General features: G+C 40.7%; 1 protein-coding gene and 1 pseudogene across 1 annotated transcript in view; both read right to left on the bottom strand.

The window, feature by feature from the left end:
- The window catches only part of ZFP14 (ZFP14 zinc finger protein), a 40,066-nt gene extending 33,776 nt beyond the window's left edge, over nucleotides 1-6,290 (bottom strand). The window contains exon 1 of the mRNA XM_036274674.1: nucleotides 6,204-6,290. The gene's annotated coding sequence lies outside the window, so the exon portion shown is untranslated. The remainder of the gene's footprint in view (nucleotides 1-6,203) is intronic.
- Nucleotides 1-21,366, bottom strand: part of LOC118638952 — a 41,194-nt pseudogene extending 19,828 nt beyond the window's left edge.
- Nucleotides 21,367-26,646: the final 5,280 nt, after the last annotated feature.

The raw sequence follows: 26,646 nt of genomic DNA, 5'->3' as shown, positions 1-26,646 counted from the left end.
CTAATTTGGTGAAGGAAACAGACATATAATTCCAGCAAGCACAGAGAGTTCCAAACAAGATGAACCCCAAGAGACCCACACCAAGACACATCAACATCAAAATTCAAAAGGTTCAAGACAAAAAGAGAATCTTAAAAGCAGCAAGAGAAAAGCAGTTAGTTACCTACAAGGGAGTTCCCATAAGGCTGTCAGCTGATTTCTCAAAAGAAACTTTGCAGGCCAGAAGGGAGTGGCAAGAAGTATTCATAGTGATGGAAAGCAAGAACCTACAACCAAAATTACTCTATCCTGCAAAACTGTCATTTAGAATCAATGGCCATATAAAGTTTCCCAGACAAGAAAAAGCTAAAGGAGTTCATCACCACCAAACCAGTATTATATAAAATGTTGAAGGGTCTTCTTGAAGAAAAAGATAAAAAATATGAACATACAAAATGCCAATAAATACATATCTATCGACAATTGAATCTACAAACAAAATGAACAAGCAGAAGAGAAGCATTCTCATAGATACAGAGAATATTTTGTTGGTTGCCAGTTGGGAAGGGGGTTGGAGGAATGGGTGAAAAAGGTGAAGGGTTAAAGAAGTACACATTGGTTGTTACACTGACAGACCTCAAAGGGAAGGGGGGTAGGAGGTGGGAAGAAATAAACCAAAGAACTTATGTCCATAACCAATGGACACAGACAACAGTGTGGGGAAAGGCAGGAGGGGGGTGGGAGTGGGGAGGAGGGGGTCAATTGGAGAAAAAGGAGGAACATCTGTAATACATTCAATAATAAAGATAAGGCCCTGGCCGGTTTGGCTCAGCGGTTAGAGCGTCGGCCTGCGGTCCCGAGAGACCCGGGTTCGGTTCCCGCTAAGGGCATGTACCTCGGTTGCAGTTTGTCCCCGGCCCTGGTTGGTCGTGCGGGTGGCAGCCACTCGATGTGTCCCTTTCATGTCGATGTTTCTCTCTCTCCCTCTCTCCCCCTCCCACTCTACCTGAACAAAAAAATAGAAAAATGTCCTCAGGTGAGGATAAAAATAATAATAATAAAGATAAGTTAAAAATTAATTAATTAATTAAAAATACAAAAACAAACAAACAAAAAACAAATCAAGTGCTACTTGGACAAACCACACGATGGTCATAACCTCTGAAGGAAGGCCTGCCGCTGTTCAGTGCACAGGCACTAGAGCACCTCGGGTAATTCATCCTGCAGTGAAACCCTGTGAATGCAGGGACTGTGGGGCAGCTGTCAGGTACCAGTCATCCCACCTTCAACAGGAAAGTGGGCAAAATAAGGAGAAAAGCTCTCAATGTGGAGAATGTAGGAGAGCCTTCAATAGTAAGTCAGATTTGATTAAGCATAGGAGAATTAATGAAATAAACAAAATAAATGAAAATAAGATTTGTGCCTTTATTCAAGACTCTGCAGTTACTAACCCTCAGAGCTGTACACCTGAAACTAATATAATAGTGAATATCAACTGCAATTGAAAAAATTTAAAAACATCTAATTAAGAGAATTAAAACTCTTATCTAGTTTCTTAATTTCTATTTTGTAAAATATGTTTTCATTGATTTTTTTAGAGAGGAAAGGAGAGATAGAAACATGGATGTGAGAGCCTCGCTGGTGTGGCTCAGTGGTTGAGCATTGACCCATGCACCAGGAGGTCACTGGTTCAATTCCCAGTCAGGGCACATGCCCAGATTGTGGCTCTATCCCCAGTGGGGGGTGTGCAGGAAACAGCCCATCATGTTGCTCTCTCATTGATGTTTCTATCTCTCCTTCTCTTTTCTAAAAATCAATAAAAACATTTTTTAAAAAAGAAACATCAAATTGGCTGCCTCCTGCACACCCCCCACTGGGGATCGAGCCTGCAACCCAGGCATGTACCCTGATCTGGAATCAAACTGGGACCTCTCAGTCCATGGGTCGAGGCTCAATCCACTGAGCCACACCAGCTGGATTTCCTTTTTTTTTCTTTATTGATTTTTTAGAGAGAGAGAAAGGAAAGGGAGAAATAGAAACACTAATGAGAGAGAACATCGACTGACTGCCTTCTGCATGCCTCCCACTGGGGATTTTGCCCACAACCTGGGCATGTGCCCTGCCCGGGAACCAAACCGGTGACATGGTGCATGGGTTAACGCTCAACTACTGAGCCACCTGGGCTAAATTCCTTTTAATTGTACGTTACTTCTTTGTATTGGCTTTATTTTGTTCTGTTTCTGACGTCTTGACATAAATGCTTCTTCATTCTTTAAACACATTTAAGTATGTGACAGACCCAGACTTGACTGGTATGGTAAGTGAAGGTCAAGACTGTGCCAGTTTCCTTGACTTATTAAAGGACGTCTATTTCTTCCTGAATAGAACTTTGGTGATATCTGACAAGTATAGATATGCAGGCATGTCATTAACAATGATTTCTAAGTAGTCTATAACGTGTTTTGCTATTAAACATTTTTATTGAAACATTTAAAAACACAAACAGAATTATGAACCCCCAAATACAAACCACCCACTTCAGTAATTACCAACATTTTGTTAATCTCCTTTCCAGTTCTTTTGCATTCTCTTTCTGTTGCTGGAGTATTTTAATGTAAATCTGGACATCTTATCATTTCATGAACATGTAAGCATGTATCTCTAACACACAGGAGCACTATTTCTTAATAACCACATTGACATTATTATCCCTAACAAAATTATTTCTAAATATCATCTACTATTAGGTACATGTCCACATTTCCCCCACTATCTCCAAAATCTTTTTACATTTTCTTCAAAGTAGGTCCAAGTAATGCCCACAGACTGAATTTTGTTGATATGTCTCTTGTCTCTTTCAATCTGTTAGCAGTTGCCTTTTCTTTTCTATGCCACTCATTAATTAAAGAAAGCAGGTTGTATTATAGAATTTTACACCTTCTGGACTGCCTGACTGCTTCCTTGTGTTGCCATTTACTTTGTTCATCTATTCCCCAAATTCTTTCTTTAAAAGAAATGACTTAAAGGTTTAATTTTTTCAGTTCATGATTTTGGCAATAAGGTTTTGTAAGTAGTGTTGTGTACTTCCTATCGCTGTATTTCAGGAGGTGAACAGTCTGAGAGTCTCAGTTTTATACAGGTTAAAATTGATGATTCAGAGGTGGTCAGCTTGATAAATCCATTCTAGTATTCTTACTATAAAATCTTCCATTTAATAGCTGTAACATCCACTGATCATTTTCTGAGTCCATTATTCCATTAGGAAACTAGAAAGTGATTTTTCTGATCCTATGAATCTCTGTATTTACTAGATAAAAAAAACCTTTAATTTGGTGAGCTTTGGATGGTTGTGAAACTTGGGAAAAGCAAAATGAATTCTTTTCCTTCATCAATTTTCAGAATGATGAGTTGGTGCCCAAGCATCATCCACAGCTGACCAAACTGTACAGCCAGAGCCCAGTAAACTACTAGTGGGATCATCTCAAAAGACCCAACTTCCACTGGTTGAAGATGGGACGATTTGAGCACCAAAAGTTATATTGACTGTAATTAAATGTCTTCTTTCTTCTATACAAGTGTTTTACACACACACATGAATATGCACACACAATATTAAATTTCCAAGCGGTGCCCTGGCTGGTTTGGCTCAGCAGTTAGAGTGTTAGCCGGCGAATGCAATTCCGGTCAAGGGCAGGTACCCTAGTTGTGGTTCGGTCCCCGGTCCTGGTTGGGGTCATGCAGGAGGCAACCAATGTGTCTCTCTCACATCGGAGTTTCTCTCTCTCTCTCCCCCTCCCACTCTATCTGAAGATAAATGGAAAAAATATCCTCGGGTGAGGATTAAAACATTTTTTTTGCCATCTTTTTGATAGTTTCTAATTAACTTTGAATGGTGCTCAGATAGTAGAGATTATAACACATTTACTTTTGGAAATTTATTATGGGGAATAATTTCATGGTTCTCTTTGATTCTTCAATAATTGTACTCTTAACTATCTCCTATTCATGAAATTCTTTTTTTAAATGTTTTTCTTGATTTTCTTTTAGAGAGAGAGAGGGATAGAAACATCTATGTGACAGAGAAACATCAATCAGCTGCCTTCTGCATGCCCCTCACTGAAGATCGAGCCTGCAATCTGGGCAAGTGCCCTGCTCGGAAATGGAACCAGGACCTCTCGGTCTGTGGGATGATGCTCAATCCACTGAGCCACACTGGCTAGGCCTATTCATGAAATTCTTAAGGCTTTCTTTTCAGCATGAAATTCCTGATGCAGCATAAGTGATGGACACCTGCTCATTCACTATAACCTCCTAGATTTTATCCAGAATAAATTAAATACATGCTGAGCAGTGATAGGAGGCATTTCTCCATTTTTTGACTTGTACAGAATATTTCTTTCATATGAATTCACTGATGATAATTACAGATAATATTTACAGAACACATGCTATGTGGCTGCTACTTTTCTAAGTATTAACTATTTAATCCTTACAATTCTACTACACAGTGCACACAGGCTGACTCTGAACTGGCCCCAGTGGTCCCTACCTTCTGGTATTCATACTCTTGCACAATCCTCTTTGAGTGTGGGCAACCTAGAAATTTGCTTGTAGCCAGTAGAAGACAGTAAAAGTGATAAAATATTACTTCAGTGATAAGACTCCACAAGATTATAAAATCTGATTCTATCAGACTATTGCCTTTGTGGCTTGCACATGTTGATGAAGCAAGCAGCCATGTTGAAGAGGTTCATGTGGCAAAGAACTGAAGTCAGCTTTCAGCCAACTGTTAGACGCTAAGGAACTCAGTGCAACAGCCCTCAAGAAAATAAATTCAGCCAACAACCATATGAGGTTGGAAGTGCATCCCTTCCCCAGCTGAGCCTTCAGATGAGACCCAGCCCCAGCTAATACCTTGATTTTAGCTTTGTGAGAGACCCTGAAGCAGAAGACCGAACTAAGTTATACCCAGAGTCGTGACCCAGTGAAACTGTGAAATAATATATATGTATTATATTAAGCCACTAAGTTGTGGTAATTTATTACACAGCAGTAAATAATGTACATAGGTTCTATTATCACATTTTACAAACGAACAAGTTGAGGCACAGAAGTTTAAGTACATTGTCCAGTAACACACTGGTAATAAAGTGGTGAGGAGATAAAAATAAATAAAGCTAACGATTTTCTTACATTAATTGTATTATTCTCTGACATACATTTGGTAAAAACAATGTTTGACTGGTGAAGGAAGGCTTTTAAAGCAACATTTTTTTCCCTGTAATATAAAATTTCTTATGCTTAGATGTGAGCATGAAAAAAATTCTCAAAATGAATGTTCTGATATTCTGTAACACAATGTACATTTCAAGACTTTCTTGTACTAAATTCCATTATGAATTTTCTGATGTTGAGTAAGGTGTGAATGCTGTCTAAAGGCCTTCTTACATTCCTTACATTTGTAGAGTTTCTTACCTGTTTGAATTCTCTGGTGTTGAGAAAGAAAGAAATAAAGTCTAAAAGCCTTACCACATTCCTTGCATTCATAAGGTTTCTCACCAGTATGAATACTCTGATGTGAAATAAGTTGTTAACTAATGAAGGTCTTCCAACATTCCATACATTCATAGGGTTTCTCATGAGTGTGAATTCCCTGGTGGCAAACCAGTTGTCATCTTAATCTAATTCTTTCCACATTCCTTACATTCATAGGGTTTCTCACCAGTATGAATACTCTGATAAACAGTAAGTTGTTGACATATCCTAAAAGAATTTCCACATTCTTTTGTTGTTGTTTTTTATCCTTGGGTGAGGACATTTTTGCACTTATCTTCAGACTGAGAAGAGAGAGAGGGAGGAAGAGAGAGAGAGAGAGAAACATCGATGTGAAAGAGACACATCGACTGGTTGCTACCAACATGACCCCAACTGGGGTTGGGGACAAACTGCAACCAAGGTATGTGCCCTTAGCAGGAACTGAATCCGGGACTCTAGTCCATGGGCTGACACTCTAACCATTGAGCCAAACCGACCAGGGCAGTTTCCACGTTCTTTACATTCATAAGGTTTCTCACCAGTATGAATAATCTGATGGACAGTAAATTGCTGACATATCCTAAAAGCCTTTTCACATTCCTTACATTAATAGGGCTTCTCACCAAAATAAATTTTTTGATGGACTATAAGGTTTGGACTACAAATGAAGGCTTTCCCTTATTCCTTACATTCATTGAGCTTCTCAGCAGTATGAAGTCTCTGATGTCGAATCAGGTGTGTACACTGCCTGAAGGTCTTCCCACATGCCTTACATTCATAGGGTTTGTCACCAATGTGAATTCTCTGATGTTGGACAAGATGCTGATGCACTCTGAAGGCCTTCCCACACTCCTTACATGCATAGGGTTTCTCACCAGTATGAAGTTTGTGATGTCGAATAAGGTGTGCGCACTGTCTGAAGGCCTGCCCACATTCCTTACATTTATAAGGCTTCTCACAGTATGAATTCTCAGGTGTTGACTAAGTGTTGAGCGACATTCCTTACATTCATATAACTTTTCTCCATTGGGATCTCTCTTGATATTCAGCAAGAAAATTATGCTTTTTGTAAGTGGTCATTTTTTCAGAAGTAATTTTCACTTGCTTCAAATATCCTTCCTGTGGTTCTGTTTGCCATTCAATCTCATTTTTGAATTCCTAATCATTTCTAAAAATGGAGTCCTGAAGGCAATAGCTTTTAATTCTTTCCATTACCTCCCATTGGAATGAATATATTTCATAAATATTCTTTTCTGTAGATAAAGTATTGTTCCTGTATCTGGACTCCAAATCTGAAAGAAAACAAGAAAGCAAATACATGCTGTTTTTCTGTTCCAGAAGAAAGACAATTTCTACAGAGAAACAAAATGCACCTAAAATACTGCCTATTACAAGTGAATGAATTAAACATCTCTAGAATATAGGCATTTGTGCTACAATACCACATGTATACCTAAAAAACCTATCTTCTGCAAAATTACACACCAAAAAGTAGGGTTTATGAAGAAAGTAGCGCTGGAAAGACCACTCAAATCTATGCAACTGTATCAGCAGAGCACTAATTAATATAATAGGTTCTAAAGGAAACCCAAAGGCAGCTCAGCATGGCTGAACGCCATTACATGCGGATTGAAATGCACAAAAATTAAGTAGAAATGCTGGATTTCAGGTGCTGAGACACTCATTGCACATGAAATAAAGCTCTGAGCCAGTGAGGCTATCATTAAGGTGGGAATTGGGTGAAGGGCAATGTGTCTAGTTAGAAGCTATGCAAGGTTGATGGTGTAAGTCTCTAAGGAGGAATCCCTGGGTACAATCTATTATTAATTTTCTTCATATAGGGATAGAAGGACCCCTAAAATAACCAAATTGAAGGCTTTCCTCCGGCCAGTGTGGCTCAGTAGATTGAGTGTCATTTCATGGACTGAGAGGTCCCAGTTTGATTCCAGGTCAGGCCACATGCCCGGGTTGCAGGCTCAATCCCCGCTGGGAGTGTACAGGAGGCAGCCGATCGATGCTTCTATCTCACATCAATGTTTCAACCTCTGTCCCTAAAAAAACCAATAAAAATAATTTTTAAGCCCTGGCTGGTTTGGCTCAGCGGTTAGAGCATCGGCCCGCACACCAATGAGTCATGGGTTCAATTCCGGTCAAGGGCACAAACCTCGGTTGCAGTTCATCCCTGGCCCTGGTGGGGTCGTGCGGTTGGCAACCAGTCAGTGTGGCTCTATCACATCAATGTTTCTCTCTCTCTCTCTCTCCCTTCCTCCCACTCTATCTGATAATAAGTAGAAAAATATCCTCGGGTGAGAAATTTTTAAAAAGTTAAAAAATATATATTAAAAAGAAATTGAAGGCTTTCATCTTTCCTTTTTGATGTTACAAATTTACTACTATTCTGGCTCCATTCAACTAAGAAAACTGCCTGTGAACCAACTAACTTCCACATTATACTAATATCATTCCCTACTTTGTATCACTATTAAGCGAATTTGCATTATGGATTATTAATTATATTATGAAACAGACTCAAACATTAAAAAAAAAGGCCTGGCCAATGTGGCTCAGTGGTTTAGCATCAACCCATGCTCCAAAAGGTCACCGGTTCGATTCCCGGTCAGGGCACATGCCCAGGTTGTGGGACCGATCCCCAGTGGGAGCATGCAGGAGGCAGCCAATACATGTTCTGTGTCATCGATGTTTCTATCTTTCTCTCCCTCTCCCTTCCTCTCTCTCTAAAATCAATAAAGAAAAATAATTAAATAATAAAAAAGAAAAAAGGGCAAAGGAAACAGAGAATAAATCCAGGAAAGGAGGTGAACCTAGTGATTGGGGAAGCAAGTGAAATCAGTGAAGGCTGGACCTAAGTGTGAATAAGCATCACCTGATTTGTGAAAACTATGAGAGGTACTTTTATATATTAAAAAAATTGTTTTTCTGATTCAGGCACTTTCAAAATCATAGTTCATTCATTACTGCAGATAAAAAGATAGTATTCATATTGGGGAATCCCTTAAAATTCAACCATCTATTACTGTGACATTGAATGTTAACCAAAAAACCTCTAGACACCCGAAACCCACCCTATTAACACAAACTATGGTAATACAAAATTTTACATTTAATTTGTTCAATATATACTATTAACATTATGAAACCAATGGTGAGACAATAAACAGTGATAAAGAAATAGTAGCCCTGGCCGGTTTGGCTCAGCGGTTGGAGCGTCGGCCTGCGGTACAGAGGCCCGGGTTCGGTTCCCGCTAGGGGCATGTACCTCGGTTGCAGTTTGTCCCCGGCCCTGGTTGGTCGTGCAGGTGGCAGCCACTCGATGTGTCCCTTCACGTCGATGTTTCTCTCTCTCTCTCTCTCCCTCCCGCTCTATCTGAACAAAAAATGGAAAAATGTCCTCGGGTGAGGATAAAAAAAAAAAAGAAATAGTAAAAATAAGCTTTAAAAAGCAAAGGTTTAGCCCTGGCCGGTTTGGCTCAGTGGTTAGAGCGTCGGCCTGCGGTCCAGAGAGACCCAGGTTCAGTTCCCGCTAAGGGCATGTACTTCGGTTGCAGTTTGTCCCTGGCCCTGGTTGGTCGTGCGGGTGGCAGCCACTCGATGTGTCCCTTTCACGTCGATGTTTCTCTCTCTCTCTTCCTCTCTCTCCCTTCCACTCTATCTGTTCAAAAAATGGAAAAATGTCCTCAGGTGAGGATAAAAAAAAAAAAAAAGCAAAGGTTTATATTCTTACAATGTGTTAATTATCATATTTGTATATAAAAATTAAAACACAGTAGAACTTTTTTACACAGAGGTATTTTTTTTTTTTTTTGGTGGTACATGCCCCTAGTGGAAACTGAACCTCGGACTGTCTGATCCACAGGCTGACATTCAACCACTGAGCCAAACTAGCCAGGGCTACAGAGGTATTTTTAACCGAATAAAATAAAATCTAGGTCCTGGGCATGTTTCTGCTTTGTTCTTATTTATATTCTCCAGCAAATGATTCTGATGCTGACCAATGTTTGGGTCTCTCTACTTAATTGTTTTCAATGATTTCTCTTTGCAATTAGAATGAAATATAAGTAACTTAGCAGGAATAACAAGGCTTCAGCATCAACTCCTTTCCCATTTACTCTCTCTGTTCATGCCATAAAGGCTCCTTTTCAGCACCACATGAACTAAATAAACTACAACTGTTTCCATTCAATGGCACTATTCACAGGTTAGGAGAAATCCTCTGACTTGGCATGGTTGGCTTCCTTTCATCCTGAGATCTCATATAAAAAAAAAATCACATCTTCAGCCCTGGCCGGTTGGGCTCAGTTGTTAGAGCATCGGCTCAGGGACCACAGGGTCAAGGGTTCGATCCCCAGTCAAAGGCACGTACCTGACTTGCAGGTTCGATACCTGGCCCTGGTCAGGCTCTTGGGAGAGGCAACCAATCGAGGTGTCTCTCTTACATCGATGTGTCTTTCTCCCTCTCCCTCTCTCATTCCCTTCCATTCTCTCTAAAAAAAAAAAAGTCAATGGGAAAACTATCCTTCAGTGAGGATTAACAAAACATATATATATTTCTTAGCCCAAAAGCTAGATTTAACTTAAATGAGGAAACATCGGTCATATGAGGAAGCTTCAGGACTGTTTTAAAACTTGATTGTGGTGGTATTTATACAACTGTATGTATTTCTTAAAATTCCTAAAACTGAACAAAAACGAGTGAGTTTTGATGTATGTTAATTATATATTCATCAATAAACTAAATATAAAAAAGTAAAAAAATTTAGATTCCCACTAATTAATAAAAATAATGCATTTCTCAGGGAGTACATGAAAATTCTCTGTACCTTCCACTCAATTTTGCTGTGAACCTGAAACTGCTGAAAAATTAAGTGTATTTCCATAAAGAAGTAAAATGTTTTTTGCCCTGAGTCACCCATATTCTATTTTTTATTGTTCTGAAATACTTAGTAAAGAGCTCAAGGCAGTTTTTCTTTTTGACTGTACCCTCATTCAGAAATCAATTTGTAATGGCTTTCTTTAGTCACCAGATTAACACCGAGAACAGAAAAAGCCTGTCGGTCAGTAGTATAAGTGACCTGATGCAATGTAATATTACTACAGTGACTGAATTAAGCATAAACACTATTTTTTAAGTACATTTGTATAATTGGATTTTTAGTATGTCCTTTAGAAGATTAGGGAGAGCTCGGCCAGTGTGGCTCAGTGGATTGAGCATCAATCCATGGACTGTGAGGTCCCAGTTCCATTCCCGGTCAGGGCCAATGTCCAAGTTGCAGACTTGATTCCCAGTGGGGGTCATGCGGGAGGCAGCCGATCCATGTTTCTCTCTCACATTGATGTTTCTCTCTCTCTCTCCCCTTCCTTTCTCTCTAACAAATCAACAAAAACATATTAAAAATAAAAAGATTAGGGAGATATTTTTCTTTGGGATTTTCTAGTCACAAATATATAAAGCTATCATTGATGATTTTGAGTAGGTGAAACCCTAAATCCAGGTCAGCTTTCATAAGACTGCATACCCCTAATTATTAGGGTAACACCAGATAACCCCATTATACAGAAGGTCTGGAGAACATCTCAGCAGGACAGCCAAAGAGATTAAGATACAACTGCACCTATGCTGCAACATTTGAGACACCCCCACCACCTCCAGGAAGTGCTGCCCCTGCTTTGGGTTAAGCAACTTTCATAAGAAACACCACCAAGTGGTTCCACCCAGAGAGATCCCAAAGGCATAAGACGGGTAGCCATAAACTGCCTTATATTTTTTTCATCAATACTCTATGATTCTGTACCTTAGGGGAGAATTCTGCTTAAGAAGAAGAGGAAGAACATCACTTATTTTCCTCTTATTGAACTAGAATATTAGCATTTTTTTAGAATAATATGCCTGCTAATGATTGGTTTCTTAAATGCCCCTCAGAAATGCTATCATGTTGTAAGATCCAACAGATGCATATTATACAAGAGAGGTTGAACAAAAAAATGTGATACAAATAAAAAATACCGATATATTTTCCCTAGAATTAGACATGTTGATTGAAAAATCCATATGGAGCCCTGGCCGGTTTGGCTCAGCGGTTGGAGCGTCCGCCTGCGGTCCGGAGAGACCTGGGTTCCGTTCCCGCTAAGGGCACGTACCTCGGTTGCAGTTTGTCCCCGGCCCTGGTTGGTCGTGCGGGTGGCAGCCACTCGATGTGTCCCTTTCGCATCGATGTTTCCCTCTCTCTCTCTCTCTTCCTCTCTCTCCCTCCCACTCTATCTGTACAAAAAAATGGAAAAATGTCCTCGGGTGAGGATAAAAAATAAAAAAAATAAAATAAAATAAATCCATATGGAAAAATAAACCAAAAATAATTTCAATAAGTAAAATAGTATGATATTAATGTAAAAAAACCCCACTAAACATTTAAAAAATTTCAGTAAACATATTGTTGATAACTATACTGGTACTGTTATTCTAAAATTTAAATATGTGTGGGCATGTGTATTTGAATAAAGTAAATTTGTGTTTAAATTTCACTAGGACCTATGAGCCTTTCTAGAGGAATGCAATAAAGAATAAACTAAAGAAAAGCAAGAGAGACATGGAAAGAAAGTAAAAGAAAACTAAGTCATAAGGACTGGTATGAGCATTGAGTCTTTTTTTCTTTTTTTATCCTCACCCGAGGACATTTTTTCATTTTTTTTCAGATAGAGAGGGAGGGAGAGAAAAAAAGAGAGAGAGAAACATCGACGTGAAAGGGACACATCGAGTGGTTGGCACCCGCATGACCCAAACAGGGCCAGGGACAAACTGCAACCGAGGTACATGCCCTTAGCGGGAACCGAACCTGGGTATCTCTGGACTGCAGGCCAACGCTCTAACTGCTGAGCCAAACCGGCCAGGGCTGAGCATTGAATATTTTAAGTCTATGGCTAATATTAATACACTGGCCCTGGCCGGTTTGGCTCAGCGGTTAGAGCGTCCGCCTGCGGTCCGGAGAGACCTGGGTTCGGTTCCTGCTAAGGGCATGTACCTCGGTTGCAGTTTGTCCCCGGCCCTGGTTGGTCATGCGGGTGGCAGCCACTCGATGTGTCCCTTTCACATCGATGTTTCTCTCTCTCTCTCTTCCTCTCTCTCCCTCCCACTCTGTCTGTACAAAAAATGAAAAAATGTCCTCAGATGAGGATAAAAAAAATATATATATATTAATACACTGTGTTGTTAATATGAAAATTAGGATTAAAAAACATAATATATATGTTATTTGCTCTAAAATATAGAAATACTACAACAGAAGAGGAGAAAGGAGACATCTGTTTCTAGTTAGGATGGAAAACCTGGTATCACAATTAACCCACTGAAAACAACTAGAAGTTTAATGAAAATAAAAACTGTTTGATGATATTAATGAACAACCAAAGCAGCCAAGACTAGAGAGCCAAGGTCCTAGATTGAAAGCAACATGTTGATTTAAGCCAATAGTCTACATGGAATTTCCCCTGATGCATTTACTGACCAGAGTGAATATCTATTATGGCCAAGAAATTAAGCACAAAGTAACTTCTAAAAGGCTAAGCATCCAAGCACAGATTTTGGCAGCCTCAAAGTGCTGCAGAAATAGATGTTAGAGTTCAGATGTCCCTACAGAGGAAGGGTCTTGATAATCAGCCCAGATTTCAGCTGAGATCCCAGAAGGGCTATACCCAGGACTACGAACAAACAGTAAACAGACTGTTCTGGCACAGATGAAGGTGATCAGCCATGCTCTATAGGTCTGTCAGAAGCAAATTAAATGGTCTCTGAAGATAACATATTATTCAGAACCAGCATCATTGAGAGCCTCTAAAATTTTTCAAACAGAATGTCCAGAATTCAACTATAAATAATATATATATATAACAAATCAGGCCGTGGCCAGTATTGCTCAGTGGTTAGAGCATCGGTCCAAGCACTGGAGCGTTGTGAGTTCGATTCCTGGTCAAGGGCATGTACCTGGGTTGCAGGTTCATCCCTGGTCCTGCATAGGGCACGTGAGGGAGGCAACCAATCGATGTGTCTCTCTCACATAGATGTTTCTCCTTTCCTCCCTCCCTCCCTTGCACTCTCTCTAAAAATCAGTGGAAAAATATCCTCCGGTAAGGATTAACAAACTAACAAAAAAAAGATTTTAAATTGCTTCCTGGGTCTCAGGCCTCTCCTCTACAGGCCATGGGCTTTTGAAGCGAGATCCTCAACAACTGTGCCTTTACCTTAACCAGCTTGGCTATTACCTGCAGAAATGACTTCCCGCGCCTGCCAAGCCTCACTCACCAGGGCAGTCTCTTCTGGTCCTTCCCCTCACAACCATCCAGGGCTCCTTCCCTTCATCCAATAATGTGATCACATCTAGTTTAGAAATGGAAGGTCCTGTTTAATAGAAAAATGTGACAAGAAATGATAAGCCCAAAGCCCTTAGATTCAGATTTGGTTAAATTTATAATGCACTCTAGATTAAAATATGATTTTATAAAGTCTAAGAGCAAAGAAATGAAGGAGTTGAAGAACACTCATAGTAACCTCAGGACCACAAGGAATAGACACCAGAGAGTTAAGAACAGGCCTTAGTATAATTTAAACTCATACAAGCTCTGTTGAGTCATTCTTGTATAGTGGTTGAGAAAACAAAACCTGGATCCAGACTGCTTGGGTTCAAATACTGCCTTTGTAGCTGTGTTACCTCTTGTGCCTAAGTTTTCTCATCTGAAATGAGGACAAAAATAGTATATTTCTCATAGAGTTGGTGTGAGGATTAATTATTATGTACAATATTTCGAATAGATGTTGTGGTAGGAGAGAATGGAGAGACACCTGAGCCAAATTAAAGCCAAACAGAGAGCAAAGCCGGCCGGCGACTGATCCCCAGTTCTCGGAGATCAGCCTCGACTTTCAGCTAATTTTTTATTTTATAGGGAGTTTGTTACAAACTTCTGCAACTGGCCTTTCTTGTTGGCCTTGGGAAGAGCAAGCAAGCAAGTACAGAAGCTGAGGCAGTTAGCGATAAGCAGGAGGGAACGGAGGTGGGAGGGAGCTGAGTCGAAAGGGAACTGGGTGAACTGGGTCAGCATACACCTATCCTGCTATTCATTCTAGTTTCTAAGTTCTAAAAACTAACAAATTTCTTTGAGGACAAATTCATTTAGAGGAGTACCTGCCAGCTGGTACTTCTTCAGTTTGCCTCTGAAAGCTTCATAGTTGGCCTTTTGTTTCTTTAATCAGGACAAAGTGATAGGAGCAAGTCAGTACACACACACACACACACACACACACACACACACGTAAATATACACATAACATGTGTATTCTAGTATTAACTTTTATTATTATAATTTTCCTGAAAGAATAAGAGACTTCCTGTGACATTCTCATACCCGTTCTAGAATATTCATTCAATGTTACAAGGGAAAGTGCTTAGATTTTTAACTTTCAATTACAAAGTGGTAGAATTAAATGTCTGGTATAGGAAACAGAATACATTTAAACATTTAACTGAGTTTTTCTGTTTTTGTTTTTTGCTTTTTTTTATCCACACCTGAGGACATTTTTGCATTTATCTTTATTTATTATTATTATTTTTTAAATCTTTATTGTTGAATATAGAATGTATTACAGATGGTCCACATTTCCCCCCATTGACCCCCTCCTCCCCACTTCCGCCCCCTCCCGCCTTTTCCCACACTTTTGTCTGTGTCCATTGGTTATGCATATAAGTTCTTTGGTTTATTTCTTCCCACACCCCCAACCCCTTTCCCTTTGAGGTTTGTCAGTCTAGCAATAAATTTGTACTTCTTAATCTCTTCACCTTTTTCACCCATTCCCCCAACGCCCCTCCCATCTGGCAACCAACAAAATGTTCCCGGTATCTATGAGAATGTTTCTGTTCTACCTGTTCATTTTGTTTGTAGATTCCATTGTTGATAGATATGTATTCATTGCCATTTTATTTGTTCATATATTTTATGTTTTTCTTCAAAAAGACCCTTCATCATTTCATATAATAACGGTTTGGTGGTGATGAACTCCTTTAACTTTTTCTTGTCTGGGAAACTCTTTATATGGCCATTGATTCTAAATGACAGCTTTGCAGGATAGAATAATCTTGGTTGTAGGTTCTTGCTTTTGATCACTCTGAATATTTCTTGCCACTCCCTTCTGGCCTGCAAAGTTTTGCATATATCTTTAGACAGAGCGAGAGGGAGAGAGGGGATAAGAGAGAGAGAGAAAAACATCGATGTGAGAGACACACATCGACTGGTTGCCACCCACACAACCCCAACTAGGGCTGAGAACAAACTGCAACTGAGGCACATGCCCTTAGCAGAAACCGAACCCAGGACTCTCCAGTCTGCGGGCGATGCTCTAACCACTGTACATAAAGATATTTGCATAGGTATGCTGATAGATATGGTTTTTCATAAATAAAAGCTGAAAAGAATCTAATGGGAGAAATGGTTTAACAACTGAAAACCATACAAATATAAAAAAGTGATGATGTTGCCACAGTTTTGATAAAATGGTTGAAGCTGCTGATTTAAAAAAAACAAAAACAGCCCAGCTGGAGTGGCTCAGTGTATTGAGCATTGTCCTATGGACTGAGAGGTCCCAGTTCGATTCCCAGTCAGGGCACATGCCCAGGCTGCGGGCTCGATCCCCAGTGGGGGGCAGGAGGCAGCCGATCAATGTTTCTCACATCGATGTTTTTCTATCTCTCCCTTCCTCTCGCTCTAAAAAAATCAATAAAAAACATATATAAAAAACAAAACAAAAAAAGCACGTGTGGTATGAAACTATTTTGGCAGAAAAAAAAGCACATGTATGCCTTGAAGGACCAGTTGAAATGTTTACAGTGACAGCCAGTGATATTCATCACCATATTAAATATAGTGTGAACTAAAGATCACAAATACTCCAAAGAAGTTCAACGTTTTCTTCACATCTTCTGTTAAACTAAGAGCATAAAATACTTTTAAAAAAGCTATTTTTTTTTGAGTGACTTATTAATTTCAACTTATAATTCATGAACCAACTGTAAGATTTAATGTGTTCATGTATGTTGGAGTAATATCGAGAAAAACATGGCAAAAAGTCCCTGACTGATGTCTATTTTTTTTTTAATCCACATCTGAGGATTTTTTTTATTTATCTTCCAGATAGAGTGGGAGGAAGAGAGAGAGAGAAACATCGATGTGAAAGAGACATATCGACTGGTTGCCTCCCGCATGACCCCAACAGGGCTGGGACGAACCACAAAGGAGTTACATGCCCTTCACCGGAATCGAACCCGAGACTCCTTGGTCCACGGGCCGAAGCTCTAACCACTGAGCCAAACCAGCCAAGGCAGTGACTGATGTCTTTTAAAGAGCACTGATTGCAGTCTCATGGCTGCCTCCTTTCACATCTTCCTGACAAATGACTTTATTTTGCTTCTGAACCAATACTTTATTTACTAAGATGCCTTTGAAGCCTTCAACAGATGCTGGATCTTCTTGTCCTACTAGTCTCATTTTGCATAGAACATCACTAAAACGAAAATTGTAATGCATAAATCTTATTGTATGAAATGCATTTCCCTCTACAGAGACTCCAAGGTCTCAGGAAAACCTGGACATAACTGAACAGTGCTTGCTGACATCAAATTAATGTGTCCTTCCCTGGCTGGTTTGGCTCAGCAGTTAGAGCGTTGGCCTACAGTCTGGAGAGTCCTGGGTTCGGTTCCTGCTAGGGCGCATACCTCGGTTGCACTTTGTCCCCGGCCCTTGTTGGGTCATGTGGGTGGCAACCACTCGATGTGTCCCTTTCACATCCATGTTTCTCTCTCTCTCTCTCCCCCTCCCACTCTATCCGAACAAAATATTGAAAAATGTCCTAGGGTGAGGATAAAAAAAAAAAAATTTAATGTGTCCTCCCTCCATTATGATGGATTACTAAGGCAGGAAGAATTTTTAAGTACACATAATGATGAGACTTGATATACTTTTGTAATGACTATTATTTCCAGAATATAAATCTCAGCTCTGACAGTTATTAACTGTGTGATCTTGAACATGTTACTTAATTTTTCAGCCTTAGTTTCTTCCTATGTAAAATAGTGATAATTATAGTTCTATATCAAAGGGTTGTTATGAGGATTAAATAAGACACGACATATAAAAGCACTTAAAGTAGCAGAGAAATTTAATGAAAAGCAGCTACAAATGAAGAATGCTATATACTTTCCTTCCCGTAATTATTAAAGAAAATTATTTTTTCTTAAAAAAATGAGCTTCTCAGCCCAGCTCTTTCTTATAACACTATTAGGTTTCAAAGCATTGTGTTGATAATTCCTTCTGATTAACAATTTACAAAAGGGGCAGGGGAGGGGGGGGATGTGAATGGATAAAGTAAATGAGGCAAAATCCTCACAATTTTTGGATTTGGGTGATAAGAAAAAACATGGAATTACAACATAATAGTACGAACTAAACATACTGAGCACTATCTGAGAACTTCACATACATTACTTCATCTATTGACAGCAATCCTATATAGCAGGTTCTGTCATTATGCCCCTTTTACAGATGAAGGAACTATGGTCCAAAGAGATGAAATAAATTGCCCCAAGTTCACCCAGTTCTAAGTGACAGTTTTAGAATTTAGAACTCTGGTAATTTAGTTCCATTGCCCAAACCGTTGCCACTACACTAAACTGCCTCTCTTAAAATCACACAAATATTTTGCCTGAAACAAACTCATGCTGTCAAAAACTTCAAGCATCTTCTCAAATTTCTACTGATGTCTTTGCTTTTCTTCTACTAATAATCCCTTCCCTTATTAAGGCAGATCTCTGTTAAAAATAACAACCCTACCAAATCACCACTCCTTAAAAGCCTCAAAAGCAGAAGACCCTGTCACAGATCAGACCATCTACCTTTCCCTGCTTTGACCTCAGGGCAGTGGAGATCAAAGCCACCTCCTATGAGTCCAACTAAACTAATCTCAACAAATCTCAGCCTAAAATAAAGCTCTGCTGTTAGCCTTCCTTGCAGACCACTTGAGGGTTTCAAAAGAAGGAGCTCCCAGGAGGAATTAAATGACTGGCAAATATTCATTGAATACCCACTAGGAGGGATGGGATGCCCACCTACACCATCTCCATCATTCACTGAGTAGGAAGAGCAAAGATCCAGGTCAGTAGATAGTTCAGGTGTTAAAGCCTTACCAGCTAAAGACTACATGGCACAAGCCTATTTGGTCAGATTTATTTTCTCAAGACAGGGAGAGAGAAATTCCACAGGAACAGTTAAAGTGTAATGGATGTGTGTGTGTGTGTGTGTGTGTGTGTGTGAGAGAGAGAGAGAGAGAGAGAGAGAGATTGAAAGAGAGGCTCTTGTATAAAGGGTTGGGTACCAACTGAAGGATTCTGAGGAAGGGAAACAATTCTGGAATGTTTGCTGTTTCTGAGGTGAGAGTAGGAGGCAGGGATTAATTAGAGGTTGAGCATGACTATAAAGCCAGAGTAGTTTAGCAATTGGCTACCAGTAATGAAATAAAAATAGTAAAGTAGGTCTGGAACACTTTCTTGGTAAGAAAGCTGTAATCTCTCAAAGAGAAAGTCATCATGGCATTTAAGAACTGCTGCATGGCCAGAGGATGTGGTAGGCAGTTAGACAGACATGAGCAGAATAAGGACACAATAGGCCAGGTGCAAAAAGCCCCAGATGCCTAGCAATAGGCAAACTGGGAAAACAAGGACCTCACCCACAAGGGTAACCTTTCCTCCTTCAGCACATTGTCAGGCATGCAGTTTGGACCCTCCCACGATTTGCATGCTCAAACAGATTAACAAATTGCATTTCTTCTGACAAATTCAACCAGGACCTGTTACTCTGTATTCTAGTCTATATTCTACCTCAGGTATATCTATATAACAGGGAAGAGGGACGCACTAATTTATTTTCATCTCTTTCCCTAGCTGGCATCCAAAAAAGAGCACCCATTCTAATTCCCCTCCTTATTGGACTAGGATTAATGGGATCCACAGTAGTAGGGACCACCGACCGGTATCATAAAAAATGACCAGAATTTAAAAGATCTCAGTCTCCAGATAGATACTGACCTAAGTCATCTAGAAAACTCTATTTCCCAACTAGAGAGCCAAGTAGATTCCCTAGCGGAAATAGTTTTACAAAACAGAAGGGGATTAGATTTGCTGTTTCTCAAAGAGGGAGGATTATGCATCGTATTAGGAGAAGCCTGTTGCTTCTATGCTAACAACTCAGGGGTTATACAAGAGAGCTTATCTTTAGTAAGAAGAAATATCGAGGAAAAAGAGACCAGGATCTGAGAACTGGTTCCAACAAATTTGGTTTTGTTATCCTCACTCGAGGACATTTTTCCATTTTTTGTTCAGATAGAGTGGGTGAGAGAAAGAGAGAAACATCGGCATGAAAAGGACACATCAAGTGGCTGCCACCTGCATGACCAACCAGGACAGGGAACAAACTGCAACCAAGGTACGTGCCCTTAGCGGGATCCGAACCCAGGTCTCTCTGGACCTCAGGTCGACGCTCTAACCGCTGAACCAAACCGGCCAGGGGGGTTCCAACAAATATTTAACTGGTCTCCATGGCTAACAACTTTATATCAGCCATTGCCAGTCCTCAGGCCATATTATGCTTACTCCTATCCTTGGGCCATGTATAATGAACAACCTCATAAAAACTATACAAAGGAGAATAAATTCTGTGAGACTCCTTGTAATTAAGGGACAATATAGCCCTGACCCAGAGGAAAAAGAATCAATGACTTCACTGAGTCAGTGAGTTGACTTATAAAACCAGTGGGCAATGAGCTAGGCTACTTGACTCCATTCTGATCAATTGTTCTAGCAGGTACACACCAAAGCGGTTTCAAAAATACCTGGGACTGACACCCAGAGGATAAGGGGTATCCCCATAAAGATAAGGGGATAATGACGGCCTTGGGAAACTCAGAGGGACCATAAAAAAGAGATTAATTATTGCCCTTCCCCTGACCCCTGTAGCAGCTCCTGTCGCTTCCTCTTGTACCAGCTCCTCCCTCCCTTGCCCTGACCTCAGTAACAGCCTTCCTGGTATCCCTTCCTCCCTTAAGGGTACCAAAAGCGGTGCCAAGAGAATGTAGTTTGAGCCTATATAAGCAGGCAACAAACGAGGCTCGTGGTTGTGGATTTGGGAGACTATGCCTCCCACAGCCCCCAGTGAATAAAGTGCTCCTTTCATTTATAACTGGGCTGTGCGTCTCTGGTTGTCCCGCTCACTCCTAACATCAGCAGGTTTGGGGAAGGAGCCCGGAGCCTTGGGACATTGAGCCTTTCTTGGAGCTCAGCCCGGCAGGCTAACTCAGGTCACAGCCTCACGCCCAACACCACACATACACCGGTGGGAAATCTGGGAGCCTGGGGTAAACGCCACCCTACCCAGTATCAGAGAGAAAGGGCAGGGTACAGCCGCCAGGGCTGGAATCTTTCTCCGAGCTCAGGGTACTTTCCTGGGGAGGGGGCAGCAGTTAAGCCGTGGTTTTGTGATCTGCAGTTGTTCTCGGGGCTGCGTCTTTTTGTGGACAGCCTTCCCTCTGGGATTCATTCTGGGCCGCTGGATGGGGCGGCCCTGAAGTGGAAGTTCAGGGGACGCATCAGGGCACCGAGCCCAGGTCACAAACTCCACGATCGCGCAGCCAGGTTCACACAGAGGCCCGCGCCGTCCCCCGCCACGCCGGGGTCGCCCCCGCACCCGTTTCCTCAACGTCTCCATCCAACTCACCTCTCCAGGTGACACCAGCAAGGAAGCCCTCAGAAAACTGCGTGCAGAGGATTGTAGGAAATTTAGTCCGTGGTGGGCAGGGCCTGGTATCCGCCCCAAAGGGTGCCGGGAGCGCGATGGGCGGAGCTTAGCGCGGGGCCTAGCCGCGGCCTATCGCGGAGCTTAGTGCGGGTCTTTTTTTTTTTTTTTTTTTTTATCATCCTCACCCGAGGACATTTTTCCATTTTTTGTTCAGGTAGAGTGGGAAGGAGAGAGAGGAAGAGAGAGAGAGAAACATCGATGTGAAAGGGACACATCGAGTGGTCGCCACCCACACAACCAACCAGGGCCGGGGAAAACTGCAACCAAGGTACATGCCCTTAGCGGGAACCGAACCCGGGTCTCTCCGGACCGCAGGCCGATGCTCTAACCGCTGAGCCAAACCGGCCAGGGCAGTGCGGGTCTTGAAGATGGTTGAGGAGAGAGGGGTTCAAGGTTGGCCCGGGCTGAGCTAGGTACCCTCCGCAAGCTCAGGGTTGTGTTCCTCGCTGAGGAAACCTGCCAGGGTTTTTAGAAAGAAGTCTTGGCTTCAGCAGGTACCTAATATATGATTTGTGCTAGGCACACAGACCTTACATCTTAAAACCAAAAATAATCAAAATGGATCCTAGCCTTAAATATGTAACATATAGCTATAAAACTTATAGAGAAAATCTGTGTGACCTTAGGCCTGTGAATGAGTTTTAATTTTATAAATATTATTTTTTTAAATGTTTTTATTGATTTTTTTTTTTTTTTGAGAGAGAGAGAGAGAGAGAGACATTGATTTGCCTCCCAAATGCACCATGAAAGAGGATCCAACTCACAACTTAGGTATGTGCCCTGATAGGAAATAAACCATGACATTTTGGTATATGGGTGGATGCTCCAAGGAACTGAGCCACCTGGCCAGGGCTGTGAATGAGTTTTTAGATACAACACCAAAAGTATAATCCATTAAAAAAAAAAAGTTAAAACTTTATTAAAACTTAAAAACTTTTGCTGTGGCCCTGGCCGGTTTGGCTCAGTGGTTAGAGTGTCGGCCTGCGGTCCAAAGAGACCCGGGGTTCAGTTCCCGCTAAGGGCACATACCTTGGTTGCAGTTTGTCCCCAGCCCTGATTGGGTCGTGTGAGAGGCAGCCACTCAATGTGTCCCTTTCACGTCAATGTCTGTCTGTCTGTCTGTCTCTCTTTCTCTCTCCCCCCCACTCCTTACCACTCTAGCTGAACAAAAAATGGGAAAGTGTCTTCGGGTGAGGATAAAAAAAAACAAAACTTTTTCTGTGTAAATGACAGTTAAGAGAATGAAACGACAAACCATAGATTAGAAGAAAATATTTACAAATACAATGATTTATATTCAGAACATATAAAGAACTCTTAAAACTCAACAATAAGAAAATCAACCATTTGAGAAATGAGCTAAGGCTTTGAGCACCCACCTCACCAAAGAAGATATACAAATGGCAAATAAGCGTATGAAAATATGCTCAACCTCAGCTGTCATTAGGCAATTGCAAATTAAAATGGATGCGATATCACTAAGTGTCTTAGTTTGGGCAGCTATAACAAATAGTCATAAACTGTGTAAACAAGATTTGTTTCTCACAGTTCTGGAGTCTTGTCAACAGGGCAAGATCAAAACACTGGCAGATTCAGTGTCTGGTGAAGAGCTTGCTTCCTGGTTTTCAGGTGGTCATCTTGTTTTGCCTTCACTGGTAAGAGCAGAGGGAGTGGAAGCACATTCTCCTATTTCTCCTTATAAGAGCACTAATTCCATTCGTGTCAGCTACTAAGTGAGGTGATATGTGTTTTAGCAACCAAAAAAGTCTTTTTTTTTTTTCATCCTCACCCGAGGACACTTTTTTGTTCAGATAGAGAGGGAGGGAGAGGAAGAGAGAGAGAGAGAGAGAAACATCGACGTGAAGGGACACATCGAGTGGCTGCCACCCGCACGACCAACCAGGGCCGGGGACAAACTGTAACCGAGGTACATGTCCCTAGCGGGAACCGAACCCGGGTCTCTCGGGACCGCAGGCCGACGCTCTAACCGCTGACCCAAACCGGCCAGGGCCAAAAAAGTCTTTTTATAGTGACTGAATTGGGAGATCTATAAGACCGATGATGCCCCAGTCATCAGTCTAAAAGACTGAAGTAACCCTCATGATCTAGTTACTTCCCAAAGGCCCCACCTTCTAATAGTATTATTACATTGGCTTTCAACATACGAATTTTATGGGAAAATAAACATTCAGTCCATAACAACCCACCTAATTAGAATGACAAAAATAAAAATAATACATAATTCCAATTGCTGGTAAGGATATAGAACATCAGGAATTAATCTCATTTATTTCTGAAGGGAATGCAAAATGATACAGCTACTTTGAAAATATAGGTTAGTAATTTCTTATAGAACTAAACATAGTCTCACCATATGATCCAGCAATTAAATAGCAAGTTTTAAAGAAGTCAAAGAAGTAAATATGAGACACTAACACTTACCTGGTCTTCTTTCCACTTTCCTGGATACCATTTATGTGTCTGTTTCCTTGGTTCCTCTTCATCTCCCTGACCTCTAAATAGAGAATTACTTCAGGGTTTAATCCTTAGATGTCTTATTTCCTCTCTTCACAGTCATTCCCTAGATGATCTCATCCAGTTTTATGACTTAGAATATCATCTAGAAGCTGAAGATTTCAAGACCCAATCCCCTGATACGATTTCCTCAGATTTGCTTTTTTTTTTTTTATCCTCACCCGAGGGCATTTTTCTATTTTTTGCTCAGATAGAGTGGGAGGGAGGGAGAGAAAGCGAGAGAGAGAAACATCGACATGAAAGGGACACATTGAGTGCCTGCCACCCACAGGACCAACCAGGGCCGGGGACAAACTGCAACCGAGGTACGTGCCCTTAGCGGGAACTGAACCCGGGTCTCTCTGGACTGCAGGCTGACGCTCTAACCGCTGAGCCAAACCGGCCAGAGCATATTTGTATCACTACTTAGATGCTTTGTCAGTGTCAAGCTTAAAATGCCCCAAATTAAAGTTCTCACTCCTCCATCATAACTATGCTTCAAGTTATCACTATCCTTCATTTGGGTATATTAGCATCTTCCTAAACAATCTCTTTGCTTCCTCCCTTACTTAACTCCTAGAATATAAAGTGAGTCTTTTAAAATGGAAGACAGATCATGTTGCCCCTATGGGACAAACATATAATGTTCTTCCCTGGTTGGGTCGTGCGGGTGGCAACCAGTTGGTGTGTCCCTTTCACATCGATGTTTCTCTCTCTCTTCCTCCTACTCAATCTGAACAAAAAATGGAAAAATGTCCTCGGGTGAGGATAAAAATAAAAAGATGTATTATAGCCCTGGCCAGTTTGGCTCAGTGGTAGAGTGTCCGCCCGCAGATCAATGAGTCATGGGTTTGATTCCGGCCAAGGGCATGTACCTCCGTTGCGGTTCAGTCCCCATCCCTGGCCCGTCATGTGGGAGGCAGCCAGTTGATGTGTCCCTCTCATGTTGATGTTTCTCTCTCTCTCCCTTTTTCTCCCTCTCTCTCCCTCCTACTCTATCTGAAGATAAATAGAAAAATATCCTTGGGTGAGGATTAAAAAAAAGGATGTATTATAAATCTCACTGAAGAATATGGGGAGGGGGTGGAGCTGACCTAACTTTGGAAATAAGTAGAAACTGGAAGTCCAGAGACAAATGTATATCAACTCTGTACTCTAATTAATAAAGTTGTTTTACATAGGCGTATGGGTAAACTATTCTGAAACCACTGTACAGTTGTCTGTCGCCACTTCGCACTTCACCTTTCGGGGCTTCACTCTATTGCAGTTTTTCAACTATTTGAAAACCACAATAGAGTGAAATCCCTAAAGTCAAAGCACTAAGTGGCGAGGGACAACTGTATGGGCAAAAAGCATGAATTAGCAAATTACAGTGTTTACCAATAAACAGCTGTGAGAAGATGCTCACTATTAACCAGGAGCATATTAAAGCACATGCCAGAAGTGGTGATATAAGGAAATATTTTATCATGTTGAAAGGGTTGTAAATTAGCACCATAATGTCCTCTACTTCTCCAGGAATATCTAGTGAGGTTGAAAGTAAATATAACCTGTGTTATATTTACTTTTTGATAAATCTCACTTTTTGATAAATACCTCAGAGAAACTCTTGCTTATGTATAGGAAGACACACACACATATTCAGTAAGATATTCAGTGAGAAATTGTATATAACCTAAAAATTACCAATAAAGGGCCTAAATACATATGGTGTATTTATCTAAATAATAGGGCCAGGGGTTTTCTATTCTATAAAAAAGTCTTATTTAGCCCTGGCCAGTTTGGCTCAGTGGTTAGAGCATCGGCCTGCGGTCCAGAGAGACCGGGGTTCGGTTCCCGCTAAGGGCACGTACCTCGGTTGCAGTTTGTCCCCGGCCCTGGTTGGGTCGTGTGGGTGGCAGCCACTTCGATGTGTCCCTTTCACGTCGATGTTTCTCTCTCTCTCTCTCTCTCCCACTCTATCTGAACAAAAAAAAAAAAAAAAAAAGTCCTATTTAACAAAAAATTTTAAGAACGAATTAGCTAGTTGGATAGCATGATGAGTTGCTTTCTTCACTATACAGATAACCACACACCTGTCATAATGCTGATATTCCCATCCTTGAAGCTACCCTTTTTGATTACAGTAACATCTACCAAAGTGGAATCACATCTGCAGTAGGTATTGGGAACGGAAGTCTGAGATACACAGGGTTAGATAAAATGAAACATTTCTGATAGTCTTTTGATAGACGCTTAATGTGATTTTCCCCTAAGAAATATAGTATATAGAGCTCCCATGCTTGTTTGACCACAAAATCATTTTCAAGTACTATTAAATACTATTGTTTTGTGGAACATACTTTCAGGAATTTTGAGTTAATGTACTGTTTCCAGAAGATCTCTAACATAAAAATGTAACCATGGAGAAAGACATTATCTTATTAGCAAAACTTAATTTTATTATAGCACTTATAATACTCTTTTCGGCATTACATTTTTGTGTAAACGTTGTGTATAATGTTTACAAATTTAAAAAATTTTTGAAATCATAAGTGGGTAATATGTATTAGTCTAGTGAATGATTATTCCATGACATCTGCCCATTCTGAGCAAAATGGACTCTTAGGTACAAGTCTTAATGTATTATTTGACTACAGGAACATTACAGAGGTTTGGTTCAAAATAAAGTATGTGGCAATACTCATTTTTACTTATGGAAGTTTTTAAAGTGTTGAATGC

This window comes from Molossus molossus, unplaced genomic scaffold (genome assembly GCF_014108415.1).
Source record: "Molossus molossus isolate mMolMol1 unplaced genomic scaffold, mMolMol1.p scaffold_m16_p_21, whole genome shotgun sequence".
NCBI lineage: Eukaryota > Metazoa > Chordata > Mammalia > Chiroptera > Molossidae > Molossus > Molossus molossus.
This window is presented reverse-complemented; position numbering and strand designations above follow the sequence as displayed.